This window comes from Paramormyrops kingsleyae, chromosome 25, assembly GCF_048594095.1.
Source record: "Paramormyrops kingsleyae isolate MSU_618 chromosome 25, PKINGS_0.4, whole genome shotgun sequence".
NCBI lineage: Eukaryota > Metazoa > Chordata > Actinopteri > Osteoglossiformes > Mormyridae > Paramormyrops > Paramormyrops kingsleyae.
Genome location: NC_132821.1, coordinates 22,189,875 through 22,211,414, shown reverse-complemented (window position 1 = coordinate 22,211,414; position 21,540 = coordinate 22,189,875). Strand labels below are relative to the sequence as shown.

Here is a 21,540-nt window from a genome sequence, read left to right as displayed (position 1 = left end):
AGGAGGCACTGGAACCAAAGGAGCTGAGGGTGGGAATGCGTGGCTGACAGCGCTGCCACCTAGTGGCCACTCGTTGCAACTCCCACAATAAATAAATGACATCCTGTCGCCGCCATGTCAATTAACGATGTGTGGGACGCTGAGAGACATTGCCCTATACACATTCATAAAGTAAATAAACATGCAGATTTTGACACATACTCTGCTTTATCACACCCCCCCCCCCCCCCCCGCACCCCCACCCCTCCCGCTCTTTTTAGACTTAGCTCACGAAAAAGGAGAAGTACCCCAATAAATAGCGAATATACCGCTGCAGTGGGAAGATAAAAACGGGATGGGGGGGGGGGGTAGTATCCTGAGATGTTGGTAATACAGCAGAGAGCTGCGATTTGTCTGGGGGGGGGGGGCAGTGCTACATGAAAGGATCTCATAGCGGCGGCCATAACTCACACCCATTAATCAAAGCCGGGAATGGCTCCCGCTTATATGCTGTGCCTTGTCTCTCTTTCCGATTTGCGGGGGGGGGGGGGGAATACTCACATGCCACGGCTCTCATTTTTCACCCCCCCCATTGGTTAGTGGGGTCACGCTAAATGGTTAAAGGCGCTATGCGTTCATGGTTACTGGGAGTTTTGGTTTTGTTCCCCCCCCCCCCCCCCGTCTCAGCTGATGACACCTTGCAAATGGGTGTGAGATGTTTCATTTCAGGGGTCAGTGGTTGGAAGGTACCTGGGGGAGGGGGCCCGCGGAATGAGGCCAGCGTGAGAGGGCGGGGTCCTCACACTCCCCGTGCGACTCACAATACGCGGCCTGCTATTTTTTTTTTATGTCTGAGAAATATCTAACTCCCACAGAAGGGGAAAACGTAAAAATAATCCTTTATGTGTAGACTCTGTCACGATTACTGCTTGCTATATGCTGAGGAAATGTCGGGAAATTGACCTCCCGCTTGACGGACAGAATCCATTTATCGCGCGTTTGAAATTAATTTGACTTTAACGGCCACCTCTGTAATTTCGGGCCCTTAAGCTCCTCCGTGAAACTCAGCTGCATCTCCACGTTGACCCGTATTTACAGTTGCCGGAGATCCCTCAGCCGAGCGGAGTCAGATCCCCGGTCGGAGCAGGTGATTTCCACAAGTGGCAGGTTACGCCACACCTTGTTAACTTGATAAACAGCTTCCTGGGCAAATATTTTTTAAATGGTGCTTTATTCTGGGCTAAACATTACAGCCATGCTGTGTGTCCAGGGTACGGATTCAGATTCTGCAGCAGATACTGAAAGTCGCCATCACAGAAAATCACTGTGTAATAGCTTCGTGACAGTCAGCCCATAACATTGTTCTATACTAAATAAAATTTGATTAAAAATAAAAATTAATTGTTCTGGTATAAACTGTTTCACCATTAGTTTCTATTTTAGTGCCTTGTATCCTTGAATCGGTGCTTAGCATAGGTAGCTGAGAGGTTCACTTTGCCCAACATGCTGCAGTTTTCTGCACTTAGTTAGTTTCCCACCACAGTCCAGACTTAAACAGACCTTGTGATTCTTTCTACAGAAAGCCACTGAGGCCAAAAAACACGTATAGAGAGTTGGGACTGCAAATGCACACACATAGACCTCGACAGTGGGCCAGCAGTGTTGTGTACGACTACTCCAATCACACATTTGGTGCTGCCTCCTGTTGGCCACAAGCACACACTACACTAAATATTAAATAACCACCTTATTTATGGGGATGCTGAAGCAGCATGTTCTGCATGTTCTAGCTGTGATCTTCAGACTCTGCTCACTGGTTATTTATTTGGTGTTTGGAACGCTGGAGGTCCCCGTTGCAGTGACTGGTGCCCCCTATAGGGCTGCCCCTCACATGCCTGACAAATAGTGCCTCTTCACAGACTTCAGGACCCCTCAAACCCCCTGATGCATCCTGAAGGTGGTGGGGGAGTGTAAGGGGGGGGGGGGCTGTTTGGCATAGGTGGACCGGGGAGCTGGTTGATGGAAATACCTTGTTAATCACTTGGCTTGGGGGTGGGGGGCATTAATTGAAAGGGACAAAAAATAACGGCTGGATATGGCCCCCATTCCATCAGCGGGCGCCGGCATGGAGTGTCAGCAGAATTAATTACACGTATTACAGAAATTATTATTAGGCAATGAGCTGGGAAGGATAACAGTGGGAAGGAGGAAGAACGATGCGGGCCCAGGCTTGCACTGATTATTTGGGAAACTGATGAGTCGTGTCGTCGCACGCTGGGACTACGTGCCTGGCCATGGAGTAGGGGAGGGGAGGGTTTGAATCCTCCCTGCTCCCTTGAGACTTGCATGGTTTAAAGGACAATAGCGCCCTATAGACTGCAGGGGGTGCTGCGGTTAAAGATGCCGGACTTTTAACCTCTCGGCTGCTGGGCCGACTCATGGGTGCTGCTGTATCAGATGGAATTAGCTGAACATGTTCTCCAGCAGAACATCCGGATAATAAGTGGGTGAAACTCCAGGTGAAATACAGTCTAAGAGGTTTTCATAACAGCTGGAAGGATACATTTAGTCATGCGTGAGGAAATCGGGACCGGTGCTGTTTTCTTTGGTGTAAATCAGCTTTGTTTTGGTAGCATGGGAAATGTACACATAATGTAGTGTTTGCCGGGCCCATGAACTTCGACGGGTCAGGTGACCGGAGTGGGGGGCCAATCAGGGGCCACCAAGGTCCTCTTGGGCCTCGTGCTCAATCCTGGCTGCTGAGACCAACCAACCATTAGGCCAGAGTACTGGCCTGTTTAGCGTGGTGGAGAAATATCCCTCAATGACACATTCAGGGCCTGAAAGCTGTTCTGTAAAGTTCTATATGCTGCTGTCGGATCAAGCATGCATTAATGCATCCGGCCCGCTGGCATCTCGTCACATTGCACCCTGGGAGAGCGTATGCATCTGCATACATCTGTAAATCCCCCCCATCATGAATTGCACCCTCCCCAGCATGAAAACCCCTCACTTTATGCCATGGCTCATCACTCTAGCCCTGGCGTCTCCAGAGAGAGACATCACAGCCCAGAATCTTCCGGGCAGACTTTCTTTTGCGGCACATGGGATTAATTGGGAAGCACGGCATGCCGCACTAATTATGATTAATGGATCCGATTGGGACAGTCGCCGGAAACACACCCAGTCGCCGCTAAGTCCAGCTAGCGCCTCCTCTCTTTTCGCGGCGTCCATTACAACAGCTCCCTGTTTTCTCCCCGGTGTTTTGGCTGCTGATTATCGCCGCTTGGCTTCCCCGAGGCTCGACGTCACCCGCCATTTATCAAAAACAAAAACGCCAGCAGCTCCAACCAGCTGGCTGTGTGCACGTTATTATTACATTTATATTCATCAGGAAAGTGAAAAACACCCTGATCGTCTGATTATTGAAACATTTGTGTGTGGAACCCTATCAAACAAACAGGCTGTCTGTAAACACCGTTAGTGTGTAATCATGATAGACCACGGTCCATGCTTACTAGCGGGTATCTATAAACAAAGTCAAAAATAACATTACATTACAGCCTGTCTTTCTGACCTGCTATTCTTTAAGGTACACAGTTTTAAGTGCGACATTTTAAACCAGTCACCAGTCCACTACACAATCTCCCCACATGGAAAATAGACCCCGTCCCCTACAACTTCCCATGTTCACATCCCTTCCAGGACCTTCCAATAGACCAGGGATGTTTCTCAATACCAAGAATGCAAAGATCGTACTTCTGGCCTTGGCAAGATCGGTCTCGCTAATTTGCCCTCCAGGAACAAACTTGAAGTGCAATGAATCATGGGATTGGTTTTGTTCGGCAAGGAGGCAACCGATCTATCCTAGATATTTGGGGAGGGGCAAGAATGACATCCGGGGATTTTTACAGTCCTCTGTACTTCTGTTCTTCAGTATTGAAATTGATCTTCGGCAATGGAAGATGATGTAAAATGGGTACAGAAAAACACAAGTACAGTCAAGTACGCATACTGACAAACACCCCAGGATCCCAGCCATCAAGATGGAAGCCTTTCGATTATTGTATCTGTGGTGACAGAAGTGAAACATTACCCACAATTCCAAGGGAAAACTAAAACTTCTTTGGGCAGACGTTTCCCGCCGTGTCCTCAGGCTGGCGGCTCTGTGGATCCCAGCCTTGGCTGTCAGGGCCCCCACAGGCCCTCCAGGAGCAGCAGAAGCCTCCCCCCCCCCCAGTACCCCGTGCCCGGAACCGGCTGTCCGCCTTCCAGGCCCACCAGAGGGACAGATGGTTTCAGACGAGAGGGGCAACAGGAGCAAGGATCTACCCCATCAAGCCATCATAGTGCCGATTACTGTCACGGCATTTTCAGCTCATCGTGGTGTTGGTTGCTATTGAAACTATTTAGCTTTGATATAGGACATCAGCTAGGTCATAGCCTAACAATTTAATGTTATAATTATAGCACTGGTTTCAGTGTACCAATGAAAAACGAATGAAAAACCCTTTAGAGAATTTCCAGTACCCCACAATCACCTTTGAACGCCATTAGTAAAAGGTCAAGAACGTAAAATACAGGTCTGACAGTTTCGGCTAACTCCTTTATGGCTATGTTCAGCTGGCAATTCCTGTTTATGATTCATATATCAACACAGCATGCAAACTGAATTAATATTTCTTGTAATTTACTGTAGAATTACCAGCTAGTTATCAGGCTTAAAACGAACAATTTGATTTAATCATTATTCCTTTTGACGGGATCCAGGTCCGGCGAGGAAAAGGTCATATTTTGTCTTTGCAACCGTGCCGTTTATAACAGAGAGCCCTTGGTCCAGGTTCACAGCTCGAGGAAAATGGGGAATGGGAATCTGTTCAGTACAGAGGAGGGATTGAGGCGAATAGACAGCGAGACATAGCAGGGAGATGAGCCTTTTTGACGCCTCTGATATTTCAAAATGCCCGGGGTGGGACAAACACGCCACTCATTAATTCCCATAATTCCCTTGTCATCCACTGCCTGGGAGGGTCATGGTTACGTTGCCTCTTGCGTTACATACTGTATTTAACGTACATGAAGACGGCCGCTCGCCAAACGCCATTTCCTGGGTAGCAGCATACAGATTAAGATTTTGGATTTAATTATAGTTGAGAGCTGGAGCAGAAAGCAGTCCTGTCAGGCTGCGTCCGATTGGCCTTTCAGGCCAGTTTTTACTCATTCAGGCATAACAAAGACACAGAGAATGAACAAATGTTAAAAAACGAATGTTTTTTGTCAACGGCTTTCCAGCAAGCGGCAGGCTGCGTAAGTCACCGGTTTTATCCCCCGGACAGTGAAGGAGCGCAGGCAGGATGGGGGGGGGGGGTCATTGCATGTAATGGATTTAATTGTGCAGACGTAGGCGAGGAGTGGGAGATCTCAGTGAACACACCAGTGATTTACAAGTGCAGCTTTAGTACAGAGTTCACTTTTTCCGGCAAATATAATGGTGCACGTTAGAGACTCTTACGGAGTGACCTCTGCTTTTACTGTCCTGATTAATTTGCAATCCCGTCGGCCAATAAAACCACGGGCCCCTTTTCCAACCAAGGACACCGTTTTCGGCCAAGACGGCTGCCTTCGAGGCTTAGCAGGATGTGATTTCTCAGTGCCGTTGATGGGAATCGGGTGTTGGGTCGGTAGATCAGTGATTCTCTCCCGTTCTGCTTCTGGGCGAGTTTGTTGGGAAACCGGAAGGTGATATATGTAGGTCCCTGAAGACTCGTCACCTTGTCATGATTCCTCAGTTTTTTTGAGGGGGGCTGCAGAAAATGGTGACTGTTTCCACAATGGGCTTGCTGCCTGTGTGGGTGTGCATGGGGGGGGGCGACAGTGGGATTGATTCAGAGACAGTAAGAGACAGCAGAACAACTGCAGCCAGTCAGGGATAGAAAACGGAAAGGCCTCTGGAGCTGATCAGAAAGCAGGGAACTGACATCCCCCCCAAAAATGGCAAGAAAATCCCTTTAATAGCGGCGGGGGTGCCAGCCCATTGGCAGCAAGGGACAACGACCCCCCCCTGCACCTCCCCCCTCCCCCCTTTGATAAATTCATGACTCTGTGGCCGGGGGAGTAGAACAGGCCCACCACTCATCAGCGTTACGGAATGACGCCCACAGAATGGGGCGTCGACCCATACGCGACCTCTGACCTCTCCGCTTATACCCGACCCTCCCATAACCTGCAGTAACGGTGTGGGTGTTACTTATTCTGGGAAATAATACCTGAGCGCTAGGAAATGTGTGATCCAGTATTACGGGATTAGATTGATACATAGCTTAGGAACAACAAATTCGGGATGTTTGCAGAAATCTCATGGCATCCACCCCAGGTTTACTGGGCTAATCATGGGTTCGGGGAGAATGCTGTATTTAACCCACAACCTACGGTACTCGCAGGAGGCGGTTTTTTTTTTTTTTTGTGGGGTGCCGTTGCCATGGCGCCCAGGTGAAGGGAAAGCACTCTGCTGGCAGGCCTCCCTGAGAAAGGTCACCCCTCGTTCTCTCTGTCCCCCCCCACCCACCGTGACTGGACACGGTCGCCCGGCTGGGTGAGAGCCACTGTCCATGAGACAGGTGAGCCGCGTACGCCTGTCAGGAAGTGACACCGTCCTGTCACAAGCTTGACTTCACAGCCCGTGGACCTCCGCCATCCGTCCTCCTGTCACCCGCTAGTGGTATAATCTGGCACCAGTGCTCAGGTGTGAGGCTCCCGTGGATCCCCGTCATTGTGATGGAACGTCTGGGGTCATGTGACCTGAGCTAGCACCAGCCCTGCCGCGCTAAAAGCCCATTAGCCACCAAGCGCCTTTCACCGAGCACAAATTAGCCTAAATAACCCACTGACAAGAACGTAAGCGGCAATGAAAAGCAGGTGAAGGAGCAGCTGGCTGTATGGAGCTGGTGGCACCGGTGAATCCATCTAGATTTCCATCAGAACATCGAAAAAAAAGACCCCACTAATGGTGGTTAGCATGGTGAAACGCTTCATTTATTTCGTATTGGGTAATTTGTATTAATACTGATTAATACTGACTTACAAACAAGTAAAAGGACTATCGGACACGAAAATCCATCATATGTAATCTTATATTTAAAAATAAGTCTGACTACGGTACTTCATCTGTGTCATTATGCGGAGTGCAAGATTAACTCTGTAACAGATCTGACTGAAGCGATGCACATTGGCTTTATAGCAGGCCACGGACTCTCCATCAGGACTCCCCGTTACCCGGCATGCCCTCCGCTGCCACCAGCTTCATTATTAATGCAGCTGGCATCCGCCCTCCCGTCTGCCCTGCCGCCCGGGGCCCCGTGAAGGAGAGGCCTGGCTAACAGGCGTCACACGCTTCCAGGCCGCCTTGGAACAAGAGGCCGCTCCCCGCCGCTGAATCTTAAGTACGTTCCTCAGACCTTCTGGATCTTCAGAGGAACTATCCCAAACGTTTTGTCTCCACGCGCTGCCGGATTTTGGCTCGTCGCCTCCCCCCACCCTCGTTTTCGGCGGGGTCTCTTCCTCCCCCCCCCCCCCGCCCCCGCTGCCAGGGCTGAGAGAAACATCGGTGGGGTGTGGGGGCCCCGGACTCCGCACGGAAACGGGGCCCCGGTGTTAAACTGCCTTCTGTCCCCCAAGCTGTCCCTTCCTCATACCGCCGCAGGTTGGCTCATCCGGCATCCTTGTGGTGGGGGGGGGGACACTTGTTACCATGCCGATGGGCCACTGCGCATTCTGCCGCGGCCAGCTGGGAGGGCCGACCACCACTGATGTTTGTTTTCAAAAATACACAGGCTCTGCATTTTGTGCTGGCGAATTTTAGCCCAGCATATTTTCAAGTGTCCCCAGAGGCCAATATAGGGTTATTCCATGCTGTAAAGGTTAGTTTTACTGCTTATATTCAGTCACAATGGGACACATTCAGAAAAAAGAAAGAATAATCGATGTGTTTCTACATTTTGTCTTTATCCACTTCGATCTCCTCGTCTTCCATTTCCCCTCCTTGCTCATTATCTTTCTGTACGTTTTTCTGTTGGAAGGGCTGCTGCTTTCAGACGATAGTTCAGGTCTCTCTGTGGTCCGGTGAGAGTCTGAAGCCCTTGCAGTTGGTAATTAGACAGGTTGATGCCAAGCATCTGTCCAGAAGGATGGTCCCAGAACTCCGCCATCCGGAAAAAAAAAAATGCTCTCTTTAGATAAATGAAACGATCAGTGCTGTATTATCCTCCTACTGCCAAAACTCCTGTGACTCATTGATGGACCTAGGAAATAAAGTCTAGTTAGCTGGCAGTTAGGTAAAGAGTATCGTGATGTTTTCCATAAAAACAATGATTTTATGTTAGCGCTGGGTGAATCGGTGACATTGTGTGCGTGTGTGTCTGCGTGTGTCCAGTCATGGACTGGCTTCCTGTCCATTAGGTCCCCCCCCCCCCCCCCATGACCCTGTCCAGAATCAGCAGTTGAAAGACGGTTGGATGGATGATATCAAATAAGTCGTTTGGGTTTGTCAAACACCTGTGCTCCCTGGCCCATCGCGAATTAAATGCCCCTCCCCCCTGCATGATGTCACATGATGTTTGGCCCTCCAGATTCCACTGTCGCTCACTCAGATAGCCATGGTGACGGGTTGCACCCGCCGACCCTCCACCGAAGGCGACGCTGCTCTCTCGCGTGACAGGCGCGTGTCCTGCGCCACCGGACGGGGCCACGTGCTGAGTGATGGGGGCCCGTGCGCGCGGAGCGTTTAGAATGACGCTGCCACCGGCCTCCGCCAAGCTGTCACCTCTCCGGGGCGACAGGGATGACAGGCGAATTAAACAAGCGCACCGCCGCTTTAAGCGAAAGCGCCTGTAATGGGGGTCAGCTGCCTGTAACGGTATTTCATTAGAATTTCCACATATATGGCGCGGATGTTCTAAGAAGATGAGAATAGCATTTTAAATGTTTCGTATTATTTGAGCTTTCCCCATCCTCCAGATACAATAGCCTATGAATACTGCACATTTCGGTGCAGAACTGTCCAGTGTCGACCTGACAGTATTTTCCGCGACTTGCGATTGCAGACGGGATTAATTAATTTGTAGCTCCTTTAAGTAAAGGAAGTCTGAGGAATGACTTATTGGATGTGGGTGGGGGGTTTGTCTGTTTTCTCTAAGTTGTTTATGTGCTGTAAATTTGTAGGTTGAGACGTTTACCGTCCATTGCAATTTGGCCTGTGCGCGTGCCAAAGGAATAATACCGGACTTAAAATTATACTTCGACACTGCGACGAGGTTGCAACTGTTACTGTTGTGAAGCGACATCGCTGCCTTTTATTTATTATGAGATGGGATCCGTTGTCTGCTTATGGTCTGTGAGGCCCCATAAAAAGGTTATACATATATAACTGTGGTTTTATCGAGGGGGAGCAGGCAAATTACTACCTCCATGTCACTCATTCAGAAGAAGAAAAGTTAATTGGTTGCTTCTTGGTCAGCCGAGATTGGTTTTAATTAACATGCAAAACAGCTGTTAATTATGTGACACGATGCACCGCCGTCCCCCCCTTCTAATTGCTTTCCGTGCGGGTCATGATATCAAAGGCGCCCAGGGCCATCCAGAGGAGGCACCGTAACCGCAAGGGATGGCGGAGGGTTGCGGGTTCGCGGCGGAAAGAAGCGCACGTCACACCTCGGTGCCTCCGCCATAGTAACATATTAAAGGTTTCCAGCCCCTGACACGTGCCGCACCCGTGCGAAAGCGGCTAATTATGCGACTGAGCCGGATCAGACCCACCTCTCATATTATCCCACCCCCCATGTGGTTTTCTGTTTAAAATGCCAGGAAGGGGGCGTCATCGTTACTGTTTAAACAAGGTTTTCTACTGTAATTTCGCTACGAGTTCTGATATAAGTATATTTTTCTGCTTTTTGAGATTCCGCCGTGCTTAACTGATGGGTTTTAAAAATATACACAGGCGAGCTCGTATTGAAAATCAACCGAGTCACCGTCCAAAATTTCAGCTTTATATGCTGTTTTATTATTTTTTTTAATACAGCGGACCGATGCTTCACGTGACAACCCTTGCCCCTAAATAAACGTATATGCATGGTTTCTTTCTAATTCCGGCGTGTTTTATGTAAGACCATTTCCACGTTTGATTTATTGGGGATGCGATCTCTTTACATCCTATTTCGGAAGTCCCATCATCCACGGGGGTGTTTTAAAGCTCTATCAAAATGAATTAAGGCATAAACATGCTGGACCAACGGGACATAACTCATCGCGGAACAGCGTCCTCCCTGGAAAGCCACTGTCAAAGTCAAACACATTTCTGTCTGGCAAACCCAGCTTTTTGGGGAGAAATACTGCACCCCGTTCCCGAGAATCGTCCTGTGATCGTTTTTACTCTTATTTTCTAGTATTTGTATCGTCTTATTTTTATATCTGCGGCAGCTGATGCTGAATAAAACGTCATCCGAAGACCCAGAATATATAATGCTAATGAATGAAAGAATGAAAATTGTTGCGTTTCTGCGCGAACTTTAAAATGGGAGCTGCATCGCATACGGTTTCATTACGAGACCACTCACACCGGCATGTCCACTCTCCTTATGTCTAGTTATGTAACATAACTAAGAAAGAAATGCCGAGTACTCTATAGAGTGGACTATAGCTACTTGTCCTTTACCTTAACCTGCAACTTTATGAAAACGCGATTGAATATCCTTCGTTCGCTGTTGTACGGCGAGATACAATAAAAAAAGATGATGCTTCCGCGTAAATGGTGATGTAGAGTTTAGCTCGATCGGCGCTGTATAAAGCTCATCATGTTTAATGCATCCCCCCCCCCTTATTTATAATCCGTGACATATGAAATGTGACGGAGTTATTCCACGCACATTACCGTTCGCCGAGGTCACCGTTTGCAGCGCCGTCCTTTCTGAACTTTTACCGGAACAACGTGGAGGTCACGGTTACGGTGTAACGGGTTTGAAAGACCGAATCGGTGCCAAATTTTTATTATTCTGTTTTTTTTTTTTTTTTTTTTTTAACGAGAGTACCTGCCACCACGTCAGACAAACTTATGTTTGAATGAAATATGAAGTAATCATATCCCTTGTGAATATTCTGGATACGGCAGAGAGTGTATTTACACACTGATATAGAACATCAGCCAGTATTATAGTTCAACAGGACAATGATTCTGAACAGCGGACCTCCTTATGGTAATATCTGACTTCTCTAAAAGTGGTTACAAACTGCAAACAAGTAAAATGCTTCCCTGTTTTTTTTTATGCCATTTACTAAGTTGCCCAGGTCCCGCCCCCCTGCTTCACCTCAGAGGTGGGGGGTCTTGTTGTGCTTGACACTTTGATTAGGAAGGTAATATTTGAAGTGTGCGCCACGTGAGATTTGGTGTGATTTCAAGTGCAATTAAAAAGCAGCTGGTGTCTGCTCATTGCTGGGGGGTGCAGAGCTGCTCGCTGTGACCTATCAGCAAAGGTCACAGATAAGCTGCTCATTCGCAGGCCTCCCGCACGGACAGATGTTACGTTCGGGCCATTTTATTGGCTGATCCAGGGCAGACCATACCATGTGAGCATAATGACGGGGGTGGGGGATACCTGTGATCTTCCCTGAGATGGGAATTTTCTCACAGACTTTCTCACACCTTTCGTTCCCCTGCTTGTGGTCTTGGTTTATGGAGAGGAGGGGCCAGTGGACACAGCCCGTTGGTGCCAGCCGTTCGATTCCTACTGTGCTTCGGAGACCGCAGATGTTGTCTGTGAGGCCCTCTCAGATGGCTGCGCAGAAATACCCCCCCCCACCTCAGATATTCAGGATCAACTGCAATGTTAAGAACCATGATGGGAGGGAGACTGCATAATACTGCAGAAACACCCCCCCCACCACCAGATGGTACACACCCCTAATCCTTCCTCCATTAAGCTGCCATGTATGGCCTCAGATGATTTAAAGGGGGGGCTATGGAAAACATTAGCAGTAACTGGGGCTCTCAGTTCCCTCCATCGTGTCATGGAGGTTCACTGGTGACCTTCTGCATTCCACACTTCCTGCCATATTCTGTCTCCGAAGTGTAAACTCACATGGGTGGCCACGTGGAAAGCTCAGGTTCCAATGGGTAAGACGTCAGTGGAAGCAGATGATGATGAGAAAGGAAACTGACCCAGATATAGACACATGCTACAAAAATTCCATCAGCAAAGCACCTGTGGCAGTGTCCCTTTGAATAAACTCTATTCATTTTCTGTTTTTTTAAATTATATGCCTGTATTATTCATCTATGATATGTGACTGGGGTTAAATACCTGGATTAATATCACACCTCAATTTGTACGAGTTTAAAACACTTTTGATCACGCTAAAACCGTTCATCTTTTTCACACTATCAACAGAACAGACGGCACCTCGATGGTCCGTCACGTATCAAGACGGTGAAATAACAAGAAGTCGCATGTTTTCATGCGCCGCTTCAGCCGCAATTAGCCTTATCTTGTGAGAGCATGACACGGACAGCCGTCCCCAAGTCCGCGTCACCCCGGGAATCGACTACACCGCCGTGACGTCATGCCCCCAATTGGCAGGCCGATGACGAGATACCGTACGGTTGTGGAATAATACTTTCAATCGATAACGGCCCTCCCCCAGAGTAGGAGGGGTCGGCGGCGGGCATGAAGATGGGTGTTTACCAATGGCAACACACTTAGTCCGTGACCGTGTGTGCGGGCTTGCATAGTGCCATTCATATAATCGTGCAGTACGTCGCATGCACTGGACCCAAAATGAAGAAGGCGTCACATCAGGGTAAATAAATTTACCAGAAGGGGAATGAAGCCGGGGGCAGCACGGGGGTGCAGTGCTTAGACCTGGGCTTGAGTCTCCGCCAGGGTCCCATGTGTGTGGAGTTTGCATCTTCTTCCTGTGTCGTCCCCCCATAATGTAAAAACATGTTGAGGTTAACTGGCATTACCAAATTACCTGTAGGTGCGAATGGTGTGTGTGTCTGCCCTGCGATGGGTTGGCACCCCATCCCGGTTTGTTCCCTGCCATGCGTCCATAGGCTCTGGACCCCCCCCCCCCTTGATAATGGTTACGACAAGCGGTTACACAAAATGGATGGATGGAATTAAGCCACTCGTTGCTGTCTCCTAACTACGATGTGATACGTTCATGGAAACGTTGCAGCCAAATAGCCAAAAAGAGTGCTATAAAAATCTTACTAATCGATTAAACACCGCCACCCCCCCCCACCTACCCAAAAGGGACTCATACCATTCTGCCAAAAAACAGAGCTTCCCTCTTTTTTAATAGGCAATTTAAACAGCTTTCCCTTAAACACCTGAACTGGCAGCAATCAGTTTGGGAATAAAGCGCCCTAATTATGACAAACTGTCTGTCATCAGAGGGACCCAGCTCCCCTATTGAAGGAATTTAGGGTAGTGACACCCCTTCACCCCTCCCAAAGGCACCCAGGGAAGCACATGCCCCCGTTCTCAGCTTTGTCTGAAAACTGTTTCTTATTTCTGTCATATCTGTTTAATCATCAATGCGGGGGTTGGTGGATGGGGGTGAGGGGGGGGGGGAGGGGGGGGGGGGGGGGGGGGGCGGTTATGTGCTCGTATGTTCCGGATCAATCTTTCTTTTAATTTCTAAAACCGCTGCCACAGTTAATTCCACCGCTAATTTAGATAATACGAATGGTCGTGTCATCCGCTTATGACCTGCTGGAAGATTCTGCAGAATAAGCCCTGCATTTCTCGTCCCCTCCCCCCCCAAGGGAGCCTAAATGTATTACTTCAGAAGCTCGCTCAAGCCAAATTAATTACTCACTCCTCATCTGACGGACAGCTGTCGGGACGAAATTGATCGCGTTTGCTGTCAGACAGGGAAATTCATCACCATTAGCCAGATGTGTGTGTGTGTGTCTGTGTGTGTGTGTGTCTGTGTGTGTGTGGTTCTGTGTGTGTGTGTGTTGTACTACAGAAGAGCCCCAAACAGCACATTTTGGCAATGCTTCTTGAAGACCTCCGTAATTTGGAGGACTCCCCTACAACCCTCCTGAGATATTTAGATAAAAAAGTATTTTGAATCAACCTGAGTTCTGGTCACCTTTAAGATGAACACTGTGCAAGGCTGGTCAACCCATAAGGTTATACTGGCGGCTGCCAATCTCACTTTGTTTCAGACAGGGGGCGCCACTGGCACCACGCGGGCTTCAGCTGGTGCTGCTTATCTGCGGGGTGATTCCACATAAGAAAAGCCAGACCTTTGATAATAAGCGGGCCGTCCAGCTGGATTAGCGATGTCGGCCCTCTGCTAACGCTAAAGAGTAATGGAGCACAAATTAGTGAAGGTTTTATCATCAGTCACAGCTTGGGCTTTCAGCTGCAGGGTGTGTCCGCTCCTATGAAGCATTTCCAGATGGAGAAATAGCAAATGGACTGATTAATTAAATCAAGAATTCATCGTTCGGTGGTTGTTTGAGAAGTATGAAGCGCTAAGTGAAATGTCGGCCATTTTGTATGAATCTCCTTTGAACCTCCATGAACGACTTTTTTTTCCCATAGGCTTCTGTGACACAGATTTTCTCAACTGCTACAGTTGAGTGAGAAGGAAACATTACTCACCAGCTGTCCCACTGTGAAGAATTTTCCGGTAATTTGGAGATACTACCCCCCTACAACCTGTGAGAGGAACATGAGGGCAAATCGGCACAAACCCTAAAATACTGGCAGGCACAACCGAATAATTCATAGATGGCTGATGCCTGTCACTGTCTTTTCATTTGAAAATCCAAATAAATGTCATTTTTCGCACAGAGCTGTTAGATTTTACACCCGCCGCTGAGGCCCAGTGCTCCCTCTGCCATGTTTGCTTTAATGGCCAGTTCTCTTTGCACTGTGTTTACAGAATGAGCCAAAAAGCGGTGATTTGTCCAAGGCGAGGGGTTGTGAAGTTGTGTGGGTCTCTCGACGTGGACGCCGGCCAAGTCCGAGCGCTGCCGTTCTCGGTACTGTGCCCGAGATGCTCGAACGTGGTGCCGTTTGGGGCGAAGGTGCCCAAGGGTTTCCTGGGCAAGTCCGAAGGGGGCTGTGATCGACGCCTTCATGTGGACCTCAAAAGTGAAAGAAGAAAGTAGGAGAAAAGCAGAAACGCAGCACAGGCATAACAAAATGCAAGAGTGAGAGAGACAGAGAGTCCTAAATCCCTCACTTCCCATGACACCCCATGCCCCGCCCTTTGTATTTACACCCCTACTCCCGGAATTAGTTTGTCCGGCCCCATTTAGCTGAGGTGTCGTTACGCTCCCCCCAAATTGCCTGGGATTACACGGATATCACTGATCGAGCATCGCCAGCAGTTTTTCGCCAGCAGATGTCACGGGGATGTGGATTCCCCCCCAACCCGTTAAGCAAGTGATCTAAAATCTAATCTAAGTCTCTCGCACAACTCCGACCTGGAGTTTAATCGTGGCAACCTGCCGAGAGTCACGTGACTGCCCTCATCACAGGGGGAACTTTGTGGCCGCAAGGTGCCGGAATGTTCCGGTTCGTCGTGGACGGCGCGAGAGCAGAGGTCGGCATGTAGCCTCAAACTCAACCCAACAGAGCATCTACGGAATTCGCCATGCCAAGGAATTAGGGCGCAGTGGAAGCTGGTCATCTCCAGCATGGACTGTGCTGATGTTTTGAAGGAGGAGGGGACCGTGACTCCGTTACACACTGAAATATTCATTATTGTGAAGCACGCCCCGGCATTAATATCTCAGAAAAGGGAGGCGTATCAATATTCAGAACCAGAATCAGAATAATTCACCAACTACAAAAAGTACAAGGAGTTTATTTTGGTGCAGGTGGTGGCACAAGGTATTCAATTAAACATATAATCTAGACAAAATCCAATAAATCAAAATGAAATGGAGACAAAAATAGAAACAAAAATGTGCGAATGATAAACAAACACAGATGTATAAGTAAAGGTCAGAATACTAGATGTTGGGTACAAGCAGCTTTGGGGTATGTGTAGATAAGTTTATAAGTGATAACTGCCAGTGTGCCTCTCTTGGGGTCTTTGTTTAGCAGGACAGTGGCCTGGGATGAAAAGCTGTTCAGGGGCCAGCGAGTCCCTGTGCTCTCCTAGCGAATGACATTAGAGTGTGGAATCCGGCGCTGACGTGTCCTGGGGTCCCATGCAGGATGGCCGCGTGCTGTTTGTGCCGGCGAGTTCCACGAAGAGCCGCGTGGGCTGAGGCGTGACACAGTACGGGAACATGCACCTGCCGTCCTCGGTGCTTGTGCATAAAACGAGAATTTAATATGCATTTATTCAGCTGGCGGAATGGAGTTAGGTGTGCATTGTGTGCGAATGAAGCGGATGGTGCGAGCCTGTAATAGGGCTGACGATGTTTAATGCAGAGGTGCATTCTGGGTCTTTGTTCACTAGTTCCATTACTCTGAATATAATGCATATACTTTGTATTGTTGTGTTAAATATCATTAGTTGATTCACGGGTGGAACAGAAGGGTTGGAAAATGCATTTGTTTGCATTTCTTCCCCATTTCTCACTTTTAATGGGGTTTTGATGAGCCAGTGACCACAGCAGGACCTTCAGTTGTGTCAGGGAGGTATTGAAGAAAGATACTGGAAGCTGATAATAAAAGAGCAAAAAGAACAAGTAGGAGTAGATAGTGAGAAGATACCAGCTAATGATTTAATTAGCTCAGCCAAGGGATTCCATTTGAAAGACCTGCTCAGTACCATCTGTAGACACACTGAGCTCTGGTTTTCTTCACCTATTGCTCACATGTTAGCAAATTCATCTTTATGAACATGGACTTAGATTGATCATAGTTGTCGATCCACCAAACTTTTGGTCACAATGAGCCAGGAGCTTGTCATAAGGAGCGCAAGAAGATTCTGGATGCGACGCTAATCCGTCACAGGGCACATGGTGGGCAATTTAAGATCACCCACCCAGAGCAGCAGAGATCTTTCCAAAAACCCACAAAAACACATAACTGAACGCAGCAGTCATGTCCCAAGTGCTGCCATATTTGCTGTTTTCCTTCATTGCTTGTTTTGTTCAAATATATGAGATCTCTGTAATGCAGTAGAATTTTTGTCTGTAGTTTTGCAAACTGGCGACTTCTTAAAATAGGAGCAGCCGATTGGTGCATCGGAACTTCACTGTGCTGAACGTTTGTCAGTCAATTGGCTTCAGAGCTTACTGAACCAAAGCCGTCATGATGAGAATTTTAGCCTTTGGCTTTGAAAGTACTAGTTTGGAGTTCATTGGTCATTTCTAGAAACTCGTATTTAATTTACTTATGTATTTATTCATTGAGCTTTTCACTCTGGTGTGTCCCTGAGATGTTTAGAAAAGCACGGATCTTTGTATAAGTTCCTGCAGTTCTTCCCTCTTTGTCTGAGTGACGAACTTCCCTCTGTAGTCTTAACCGATTTGAACGTGGAACATGAATAACAAAAAGCTCCCTCATATCTTCAGTATGCCCATTATTTCTGATCTGACACTTCTTGACGTTGACAGAACGTTTGTTGTGTTCGTCTGTAATGCTCTGCAAGGCCATTTCCCTCTAATCACGATCTTTCATCTTCTGATCTCAAACCCCATGTCAGAATCAAGCCTTTGTTTGGTTTTCGTGTTGCTCCTCCTGCTCTGTGCCCAATGAATCACAGAAACTGCACTGTAACTATGATGCGTTTGGTGTGTTTCCATTTCAGGTACACCTTACAGCGTCAAAATAAACCCTTCTGGTAAATGTCACCCATTGGATAAACTTCACAAAGCAGCCATCCCTGGATTCGGGGCTGGATGACTCGTCGCGGCTGAGGGAGGGATCCGGGCAGCTGGCGGCTGACAGGTGGTGTCAGGGAAGGTGAGGTCACCCCACGCCAGCGTCCCATTGTGAAGATGTGGAGGGATGCATCAGAGAGCAGGCGGTCAAGGCTGGACACCTTAGTTTCCACTTGATCGATGTACCAGTTGACTCATGCATTGAGTGTAAGTTGATATGTGATTTTTCTCTCTCAGCCAGGTGCTGAGGCAAATATGTTTCATTCAAATTACTTTGACCAAATACAGACCAAAGTTCCAACCCAGGTATGTTCCTCAGATATGCACACGTGACCAATGTTTTACACGCAGTGTTTTTAGTATGTGTTGGCCTAAAAGCAGAAGATTCTGGGATTGCCAGTGTTCTTTGACGGTTTTCTTCCCTTGATATTTGCTGGTGTCCTCAGTATACCTGCTCAGCCTTGAGGTGAGAGGAAAATCTCAGCAACACACTGATTGCAAAAAAAGCCACCTGAGTAATAACTTTTATTTTGTGTTTATGTGTTAGAATGAAATGTGGATGAAACGGATTCTGTGAGGTTCTGTGAGACCTATAAGAATGCACATAGTGAGAGCGTGTTCTAGTTGGTTAATTGTTCTTAGCTTGCTGTTTGAAATGCAAGTGGGATTAAACCTGCTGTTAAATTAATGCAAGATTGACGTTCCCTCGTGAATCCTGAAATCAAACATTCCGTCACAGTCGTCCACATTTTGAATGCATCTCAAGGACAGCTCCTCAGATGCAAGGTTAATCTCCGATTGGGCCGCTTCTCTCACGAGTCAATATTTCTCAGTCCTCGCCATGCCCGAACATCTGAATTTCCAGTCAAGACCAAACAATCCCAAAACGTGGATTGTGGGACAGCATTCCGGGCTTTGGGAATCTTTTTGGGTTAGAACTTAAAGCCACACCCATTTTTGTCATTCGAACTGGCCCTCTGAAGTGAGGTCCCCATTTGTCAAAATAGATTACCCCTAATAGCATCGATAATTAACTTCTGCGAATAACGTCCGGGACGGCAGACAAAGAAGAAGACCGTGGGAATGATTGGGAATTCTGTGTCACGGTCCCCGTTAAAGCGACGGCCCTCGGAATACACTATTTCATCTACAAAGGACATCTGGAGGTACTAGTTTGTCTGATTTACGGCTGAGGATGGGGGTGGGGTGGTGGGGGCGGAGTCAGACTTCCAACGAAAGCCAGGATATGGATGACATAAAATTTAAATTGCTATACGAGAAGGTATATGTTTTATAAAAAAAAAAATGCAGGCCCCATAAAAGACTTTTGATGATACCGTTCTGATGTAAAATGTCAAATCGTTTATCTTTGTTCGATGTATTGTTTCCATAATGGGCTCTGGATGTGTCTATATTTAATCTTTTTACTTCCTAAAAATAATACAAGAAGATGTATTGGTGATGTCTGTGTTTCCTTTTTTTAAACAGTCCCGGCTTCCCCCCATGTCTGATGTTCCCCCAGATATTTCGATTCCCCTGTCTTGTACTACATGGATAAAAAAAAAAAATCCAGGTATATTTTATTACCTGTGACAGGTTTGTATGAGGGAGAGGAGACTTCGTGATCAGCCGCTCGGAAAATTGCTGATAATTGTTTGAGCGTCTACTTTCATGGGTGCGTTAAATCTTCCTGGTGAGAATTCCGTTACGCGCGAGCTTAAGATAGACCTGAATTGGTAAGGAGGTGCAAGATGGTGAAATTGCTCAAATTCACCAGCTCCTTTCCTGCCAGTGAATCAGCCTGAATGTAACAAGGACATGCGTAGGACCTGCAGATGCAGAGAATAAATCGAGAATCTATTACAGTCTGTCCCATTCAGGAAGGAAGTGCACCAACTCGTGAACAGGTCCTAAGACCTTATCTTCGATGCACACAGTACCTTTTATGGCCACTGGGGGTGTGGGGCACCTTTCCAGGCTCCCCATTTAACTTTTCTGGGTGGAAACCTGTAAGGTGAAGGTGAAATGTGATGGTCACATCCTCCAATGGAAGAGGAGGCCCACAAACCAGACCCCACAGAGCAGTGCCAGTCAACCCATTAGCTGACATAGGCGGCCACCTAGGGCACCATCTTCTGGTGGGGCACCAACTTAGCAAGCCAATTTCACTTTGTCTCAGACTTAAAGAAACATATAAGATGAATATCCTTTGGGAACATGGATGTTCTTTATCATATTAAAATGTGATAAGCATGCAGATTTCCTGTACAAACCAGCTGTTTGTCCCTGATTTTAATGCAGGGCTTTGCGCCGTATTATGGCCCCTTGTGTAATCTCTCTAATTGAGGTGATTGTATTAGATTAGGTGATATTAACTTTGCCTTTGTGACTGTGCAGCCCGACAGTGTCCCCATTAAACTTGCCGTGTGCGTTTAAGGTGAAGTCAGAAGCATGCGGGGGTCGCTCCATAATTCCGATTCAGCCTGTTGCTAAGCACCCAGGGCCATGGGGGGGGGGGGGGGGGGGTGAGATCTTGTAATTTTCCACACTCTTCCTTGCTTCCCGCTGTTCATTCCGGTGCCATGGACTTGTGGTTTTTTATCTTTTTGGCATCAAGACAATTAGGCATCCCCGCCGCGCGCGTTAGCTGTTACCTGTTAGCCACGTTCCCCACATGCCTTCCAAGGGAATTAAATGAGCATGGGAAGAGGAATTACTTCAGGTACATGTGGAATAGCTGGGGACAAAGAGCAGGGGACAACCTGGGAGCTATCACAGAAGAGGGGACACAGGGGACATTCTGGGAGCTATCACAGAAGGGGGGACACAGGGGACATTCTGGGAGCTATCACAGAAGAGGGGACACAGGGGACATTCTGGGAGGCATCACAGAAGGGGGGACACAGGGGACATTCTGGGAGCTATCACAGAAGGGGGGACACAGGGGACATTCTGGGAGCTATCACAGAAGAGGGGACACAGGGGACATTCTGGGAGGCATCACAGAAGGGGGGACACAGGGGACATTCTGGGAGGCATCACAGAAGGGGGGACACAGGGGACATTCTGGGAGCTATCACAGAAGGGGGGACACAGGGGACATTCTGGAAGCTATCACAGAAGGGGGGACACAGGGCAGGAGGCACCCTGGGAACTATCACAGAGGGGGGGGGGCATTGGGGCAGGGGACATTCTGGGAGCTATCACAGAAGGGGGGACACAGGGGACAACCTGGGAGCTATCACAGAAGGGGGGGGGGGGGAATTAAGAGACACCCAGTACCATTGGGCTGCAGGAGAGACCCTCATAACATGGAAATCCACACACCCAAGTGGGCCGGGGGGTCAAACCCACAACCCTGGGCACTATTCTTAGGAGTAAGCCTTAGGAATCTATTGCTAAGATTAGGTGTAAATAAATAAGGGAGAGTCATGGGTAAGACTTGGCAACAGTGAAAGTCAGACCAGCTGCCTCAAAGCAATCAGGCTGACTAAACGATCTCATTACTTTTACTGTTTTTTTAAGCTTTTAAACTTGTAAGTTTGTAACGTAAGTATGTTATGATGAGAACACAATGAGCCTTATATATAAACTTTAAACTCATACGTTTGTAACGTAAGTGTTTCACGATGAGAACACAGTGAGCCATAGAAATAAACTTTAAACTCATACATGTGTAATGTAAATGTTTCACGATGAGAACACAG

General features: G+C 47.9%; 1 long non-coding RNA gene across 2 annotated transcripts in view; it reads left to right on the top strand.

Moving 5' to 3' along the window:
* Nucleotides 1-19,293, top strand: part of LOC111837397 (uncharacterized) — a 50,793-nt gene extending 31,500 nt beyond the window's left edge. Inside the window, exons 3-4 of one of the 2 annotated variants that reach the window (XR_002836651.2) lie at nt 17,761-17,915; nt 18,071-19,293. This is a non-coding gene — a long non-coding RNA (uncharacterized lncRNA). Of the gene's footprint in view, nt 1-17,760 lie in introns of both variants that reach the window. The other variant, XR_002836650.2, reaches the window with a different exon arrangement.
* The last annotated feature ends 2,247 nt before the right edge of the window (nt 19,294-21,540 follow it).